At 40.9% G+C, this 7795-nt stretch overlaps 1 long non-coding RNA gene across 1 annotated transcript; it reads right to left on the bottom strand.

The window, feature by feature from the left end:
• Positions 1–1581: 1581 nt before the first annotated feature.
• LOC143670843 (uncharacterized) lies at positions 1582–6464 on the bottom strand. Its single transcript, XR_013169459.1, has 2 exons — positions 6202–6464; positions 1582–1683 (listed from the first exon to the last, which is right to left on the bottom strand). It is a non-coding gene; the product is annotated as an uncharacterized LOC143670843 (long non-coding RNA).
• Positions 6465–7795: the final 1331 nt, after the last annotated feature.

Here is a 7795-nt window from a genome sequence, read left to right as displayed (position 1 = left end):
ATAAACATTGCTAGAGGATGAAGCAGATAACAATGAACCAAGAACTGGAACAAAGGGGCTGGATTAATTGGGATGCCATTGACTGGCACAAACAGAAAACCAAAATTAGGATATTATATCAGTAAACAAGAAATCTGAGGCACAACAATTTCAGGGTTAGTTGATTCAGAGGCTTAATAGTGCCATTAAGGCAACAGGTTCTTTCCACCTTGGCTATAAGCAGTGTTTTAAGGTGGGCCTTGTTTTGAAGTGAGCTTCCTCATAGTCTCACAATGGCTGCTACAGTTCCAGGCAATACATGCAGACAGCTATGTCCAGAGGTATAAAGTGGACTTTCTTTTCTCTCTGTTTCTTTTAAATATTAACAAAACCTTTTCTTGAAGGCTCTTGTATCAGTCAGAATCCTGGCAGAAAATAGCACATTGTGACAAATTATATTTTTCAAAGATGGCTGTAGCAATCTCTCCTTTCCCTATGCTTTTCTACAATGTAACCTTGCCAAGAGGTACAGTTAAATTCCCCTCCTCGTGAATCTGTGTGGGCTTGTGAATATACTGATCATTAGAGTACAGCAGAAATGATGTTATGTCTGAGGCTAAATCATATAAAATTATGCAGCTTCTCTCTGATTTATTGGAACACTCACACTTGCAGCCTGTAAGTATATTACATACCGTGTAAGTATGTAAGAAGTCCGACTATGACAGCCATACTGGAGAGGACACATGTAGGAACTCTGGTCAACAGCTCAGCTGTGCTCTTAGCTGACAGCCAGAATCAACTGTCAGCCATGTGAATGAGACATCTTGGATGTCCCACTTAGTTAAGCTTTCAGATCATTGCTGCCCCAGCTGACATCTAATTAAAACTGAATGAGTGATTCAAAGAGAGTACTTTCCAGCTGAGTCCTTCCTAAATTCCTTACCCCTAAATTGTGAGCAAAATCAAATGCTTGTTTTAATGTTAAGAGAAGCCAATAAGGGATGATATAGTACCCCAGGGCTAGTAACAATGGAGAGAAGTTAACAGTCCTAGGACTAAAGGAAAAAGTAGAGAGCAGTTGCTGGAACCTAGCGGGAATAGCTAGCTGCAGGAGAGAACCCTAGGTAGGGGGAAGAAGCCAGCCTATGGTGACTTGGCAGGGAAGTAGTGGGGGAATAAATATCCTGACTGACTTTCTTCTTCTGATTTCCTGCTAGTATCTCCTACTGACCAATCCAAAAGCCAGAATATAAGGGAGCTTGTTGATGCAGTCCATTTGGGTAGCCCTCCCAGGGAACAGGGCAAGACAGAAAAGGGTGATAAGTAGCTCTGGAGAGACAAATGGAAGATATCCAGAAAGCCCCCAGTGGAATTCTCTTAATATCTCATTGGTCATAATTAGGTGGCCAATCACTAGCATGGAGTATGGGACCACCACAATTAACCTAGTCCAATCAGTACTCACTCTCTAAGGGTAGTACTGGGGATGGAACCTGTCTTCTCTGAAGCACATGGCTGGGAGCAAGAGATTGGAGACTAATAAAATCAAATGTCTTTCAGCAAGGAAGAAGGAAAAGGCTGTTGCGAAGGTAACAAACATTGCCTACCAAAGAGGCCATAAAGCTCTAGAGTTTATTGAGGGCTAGCTGCTGCTCCTTGGCTGATCATTCCATTTCTTGGGCTTCATGCCTGGCAGATAGCCTGTAAAAGGAAACGATACAGAGTCAAAAACATAGTGATGGCCACTTCATATACATCATTGCCAATCTTCCCAACACCCCATTGAGGTAAATATTATAGTCACATTTTATAGATGAGAAATTTGAGACTCAGAGAGGTTATGAAACTAACCCATGGCTACCAGCTAGTAAGCAGCAGAATCAGGATTTACACCCAGGTTTGGCTGAATCTAAGGCCTATATGTGCTTCCTCAAATCCTGCTTCCCCTATCTCTCCTCCCCCAAATGTATATCCATCTTCAAAGTGGATATATCATCTGACTGCAAAGGAAATCACTGGTAGCAGAGGGAAGGAGAGTTATTCTTGATACCTACTGTAAAAAGTAATGAACCAAAACAAAATTATTATGGCTAAGAGATTTAAATGGAGTTGGGAGGTCATTCTGGAGGTTACTCTTATGCAGGTTTCAGCCAGATATAACAAACTGCCAAGCATGCAAAGCCTTAAGTAACAATGTTCCTCAAAACCCTAAGGACATCTGGACACCATAAACAAACCACAAGGAAAAGAACTCAGTAAACTATCTAACGTGAAGGACATTTTTAGCACCCTGAATATCCATCAGTCATAAACCATTTATGTAATTTTTTTTAAACCCTTACCTGAAAGACTGAAGATGGGACACTATTTGGGTTGCTACCTAAATCTATGCTCCCCGAATTGCAATTCTAAGACCCCAAATAAGCACCTTTGTTGCCTTGTCTTAGTTTGTTATTTCTAGGTTGATACTACCATTGTAATTTCTTTGAAGTTTATTAAGAAACAGATTTTTTAAGTTTGACATTATGAAGCAGGAAATAATTTCCTAGTACTTCCAGCTGCTAGATTGCTCTTGTGGTCATTATATTGCATCTTTGCAATACTGAATAAATGCTTACTTTAAACTGAAGATAATGCAAGAGCAAGATAGCTTTTGGTTAGCTCTAACAGTATAGAGGACTGCTGTAGGCAATAGTGCCACCAGATTATGAAGATTTGCTTCCTCTCTAATGGAAACAATTAAAGATATGTCTTTTCTGCAATTCCTTGACTCGAAGATTTGGTCAGAGGTGATGATGTAGTTTTATTGAAGCAATGCAACACACAGACTTAGTTACTTCTTGAAGAAGATCATTTCTGAATATCTTCAGGAGTAAACTGAAGATCATTGCCCTTGTTTATATTTTTATTTCGAATGTTTTTGTATGCACTTAGTGCTTCACATAATCAATTGGGAAAAGTTTATCCTTAAACCTGTACTTAAAATGTGGCAATGGAGCAGGGCCTTCAAAAGAAAAATCATAGGAAAATCTCAGTTTTCATTATAGGCAAACCAATTGAGCATCTGCCCTGGAGTGGAAAGACAGGACTGATGTAAGAAATTCTTGCATTTTGGTTTGGTTCCTTATTGGGCAGTTTCTATGTGAGCACTCATATACATTTATATTTAAAATGACTGATAGAATTTCAACACATAAAGTACACAAGGAGATTTTTACTCAAGCTTATTTTCAGTATGCTTATATTTGAAACTGGATGACCTGCTGGCTCGTTTTACAGACATTATGTCGATTGAATGATGTGATCACTGATCACTCATAAGTTCAGGGATGCCAGCCATGGTGTTGAAGTCCTCTTTTTCCTCTTCACTCTTCCAAAGACTGAGACAGAAGCCAAATGGTAGGGGCATCCCTAGTGCTTTTGACATCCCAGGCACTGTTTGTGACACTAAGGATAAAGTGGTAAACAAAACAGACTGCCTGTCCTTGTGGAGCTTACATTCTAGTGGGGGCAACAGTCACTAAACAAACACATATATGTATCATATTGTGTCAGGCAGCAGTGAGTGCTATGGAGAAAAATAAAGTTGGGTAAGGGGCTGGAAAATAATGTGTATGTTGTTTCAGATAGGGTATTTGAACCAATGGCATGTTTGTTGAATAATGTACATGTCACTAAATCTTCTATCTATCACCAATTCTAGTCCATTTTGCCTTCTGAAAAGCTTCTATCCATCCTCATATTACTGCTCAGGGTGCATCTTCTATATGACTTTGTCCCTCTAGCCTGGCTCCCTCCAGACCACTCTTCACAGCAGCCAGTGGGATCCTGTGTTAAAACCTGAGTAAGATCTCATCCCTCCTCTGTTTAAAACTCACCCTTCCTCTTCTCAAACTCTTCCCATGGCTTTGATGTCCCTTAAATTAAAATTGCTAATCCTCAGCACGGCCCACAAACTCCCACATGATTCCGTCCCTATTACCTCTTTGACCTCACCTCCTATAAGCTGTTCTTGCTTCAGCACCCTGACCTGCTCACTATTCCTTGAATAGGCTAGGCTCATTCCCCACTCAGGGCTTTTTCTCTGTGCTCAAAAGGGTCTTCCTTGAGAGTTCTTCTCTGAGCATGGATCTATGATAGCTACACCATTCCATCACTTCCTATTGTCTTATGTTATATATATATATTTATTGTACTTACCATGACCCTGATGATATATTCTGGATTTATTTGTTGATTCGTTTATTGTCTATTTCTCTCACTAGAATGTTGTCTTCAGGAGGACAGGGACTGTATCTGATATCTGTCTTGTTTACTTTTGTGTCCCCCCTGGAAGTGTCAGGATGTAGATACTCAATAACTACTGTTTAATAAATGAGTATTATGTCTATGATTCCAATTACTGGTCTGTGGTCTCCAGTGAGAGTCTGACAAAATTTTTGCCACACACACACACACACACACACATAGTAGGCTTTCAATAACTGTTTAATAAATAAATACTACGTGAATAGTTCCAACTACTGGTCTGTGGTCTCCATGAGAGTCTGACAAAGTTTTTGTCAGTTTGTAGTAAAATGAAGGAAAAAAAGGGCATTGTAGTGAACTTTCAATAAGCAAAACATATTTGATTTAAAGTTCTGTCCTTTACCTTACTTAGTTGTTGATTTGAATAAAAACAATAAAGAAATTTATGAGACATTTGGGTACATTTAAACACTGAATATTTGATGATATTAAGAAATTATTACATTTTATTCCATGGAATTGTGTTTTTTTTTCTTTTTTAAATAAAAAAAGTCCTTATATTTTACAGATATGAGCTAAATACTTACTGGTAAAATTAAGCCTGGGATCTGCTTCAAAATAATCTGGGGTGGGAAGTGGGTTGGGGTATAGATACAGTAAGATTGGCCATGAATTGATGTTTGCTAAAGGTGGGTGATGGGTGGGGCCCAACAAGCTGTATTTTTTAAATTAATTTTAAATTAAAAAAATGTAACAACAAACATTCTTAACATATAATCATTCCATTCTACCTATATAATCAGTAATTCACAATATCATCACATAGTTGCATATTCATCATCATGATCATTTCTTAGAATATTTGCATCAATTCAGAAAAAGAAATAAAAAGAGAACAGAAAACAATTCATACATATCATCCCTCTTACCCCTCCCTTTCATTGATCACTAGCATTTCAATCTACTAAATTTATTTTAACATTTGTCCCCCATTATTTATTTTTAGTCCATATATTTTACTCGTCTGTTGATAAGGAAGATAAAAGGAGCATCAGACACAAGGTTTTCACAATCACACAGTCACATTGTGAAAGCTATGTCATTATACAATCATCTTCAAGAAACATGGCTCCTGGAACACAGCTCTACATTTTCAGGTACTTCCCTCCAACCTCTCCATTACATCTTGACTAACAAGGTGATATCTATTTAATGCATGAGAATAACCTCCAGGAAAACATCTCAACTCTGTTTGGAATCTGTCAGCCACTGACACTTTATTTTGTCTCATTTTGCTTTCCCCCTTTTGGTTGAGAAGGCTTTCTCAATCCCTTGATGCTGAATTCCAGATCATTCTAGGATTTCTGTCCCACGTTACCAGGAAGGTCCACACCCCTGGGAGTCATGTCCCACGTTGGGGGGGGACGGGACGGTGAGTTTGCTTGTTGTGTTGGCTGGAGAGAGAGGCCACATCTGAGCAACAAAAGAGGTTCTCTTGGGGCTGACTCTTAGGCCTAATTTTCAGTAGGCCTGACCTATCCTTTGCAGGGTTAAGTTTTATATGAACAACCCCCAAGATTGGAGTCTCAGCCTATTGTTTTGGTTGTCCCCACTGCTTGTGAGAATATCAAGAATTCTCCACTTGGGGAAGTTGAATTTTCCCCCTTTCTAACCATTCCCCCAAAGGGACTTTAACAAGCTGTATTTTAACAAGTACCCCCTCCCTTACCCAGGTGATTCCTATGCACTGCCCTAGGAGTCCTGGACCTATATACTGAAGTGGCATTGCTGAGCCACTATGCTATGTGCATTTTAAAATTTTAATAGACACTGCCTCATTAGCCTTCAAAAAAAGATAGAAACATCCATTTATATACTAAGGTCTAACTTTTGATAGGATCACTGAGCCCTCCCTCCTAATTCTCTCTTTCCCCTCCTCGTTCCCCTCTACTCCAACTTGCCCCCACCCACCTGGTTCCATTGCATTAGCCTCTCACCCCACCAGGATCCGCTGGTGCTTCCCTCAAAGAGTGAATTGCATGCAGGGCAGGGCTTCAATTCCAGAGCTCAGAAGGAGGGAAAGGGAAGGAGTGGGAAAGGGGTGGTATCTACCATGGGGGTGGGCAGGGTGAAGGCGGAGCAAGGGGTAGTGAGTTGTGCAGTGTCCTGTCTTTCTTGGATCCCATTTTCTCTCATAACCAAGAGTTTGCTTGCATCTCTGTCTTAGAGTGGGCCGTCGCCACTTTTTAAAGCATCAGAACAGAGAAAAAGAACTCTGGAGCCTAAAGCTCCACCCCACCTGCAGCAGGGGCACATCAATTGGCCAGTGGTGGAGGGTGCGTGCGAATGAGTGAGAATGATGTAATCCTGCTGCCTGTGTGAGAAAGAGGCTTCCGGGGAGGGAGGGAGTGTGGGTGAGAGTAACAGGATAGGATAAGTCCAGGCCTGGGCCTGGATTGAAGTGCTAGCTAGGAGATAGAGGGCCAAGAAGAAGGGAGTGAGATGAGTCTTGGCGGCGCTGACAAGTAGGCTGAAGTTAGTCCCCGAGAAAAGGAGCGGTTGCTGGGGCGGAGGTTGGAGCCACCCAATGGCAGATAGGTGGCCACCAGGGGGTGGCCGCGCGTGCACCCATCCACCAGTGGATTTACACAAACTGGCCCATATATTTTTGAAATGGTTTATTTTTGTATATGTCGCTTCTTCTTCTTTGACCTCCCAGGGAGCTATTTGCCAGCACCTTACAAACGGTGGGGTACAAAAAAAGACACGTAAAGACGGTTGATTGACCGAAGGAAAAGACAAAATAAAACAAAAAAGATCAGAGATGTTCATGCTTTACATAAAGTTTACACCTTTTTTCCACAAAGAAGAAAATCTAACTGTCCCCTAGCAGACCCTGAGCCCACGCAGATTTTATGTTGTTGAAATAGTGTACACATAATCCTGTATCCTTAGTTACAGCATAATAATTTTTCCCTGTTGCTATAGAATCTCCACAGCCATCAGCCCTCAGAAATGGCTGTAGAATGTTCCATCTGACAGCTGTGCCACAATTCACTTAACCCTTACCCTGTTGTCCGATAGCAAAGCCATCTCCCAGGGTTTATTTAAAAAAAAAAAAAAAAAAGCCCTGCAAGGAATACTATTGTGCTCAGAGCTTTTTCTACTTGGGGGTTGGAGCAGGTGAGTAATGATTTAGGAGCAGAATTACTGTGAAAATGGTTTGAACAATTTTTAGTCTTTTGTCGATTGCTTTCCTGAAAGGGATTTTAACTATTGACACTGGTGGCCAAACCCTAAATCAACCCTGATGATCTCCACGTCTTGTCTGTCTCCAGGCTGGTTTTAATTTCTCTGTCCTGCAGCAATGCTCAAGTTTATTATTAGTTCTGACCTTTGGTGCACGACAAACACACACTAAAGGTTCAGGGACAACTTTAGCAACTGCAACAGCTGACATTATGAGTAGGTGCAGTTCAGGTTTCAAACTTGGGCAACTGGATTGGGTGGACTTTCCTCACTGTGACAGGGTATCTGAGAAGAGGAACAGGTTTGGGAGGGAGCA

The sequence above is a fragment of the Tamandua tetradactyla genome, chromosome X (assembly GCF_023851605.1).
Source record: "Tamandua tetradactyla isolate mTamTet1 chromosome X, mTamTet1.pri, whole genome shotgun sequence".
Lineage (NCBI taxonomy): Eukaryota > Metazoa > Chordata > Mammalia > Pilosa > Myrmecophagidae > Tamandua > Tamandua tetradactyla.
The sequence above is the reverse complement of the archived record's forward strand: the minus strand, read 5'-3'. Positions and strand labels throughout refer to the sequence as shown.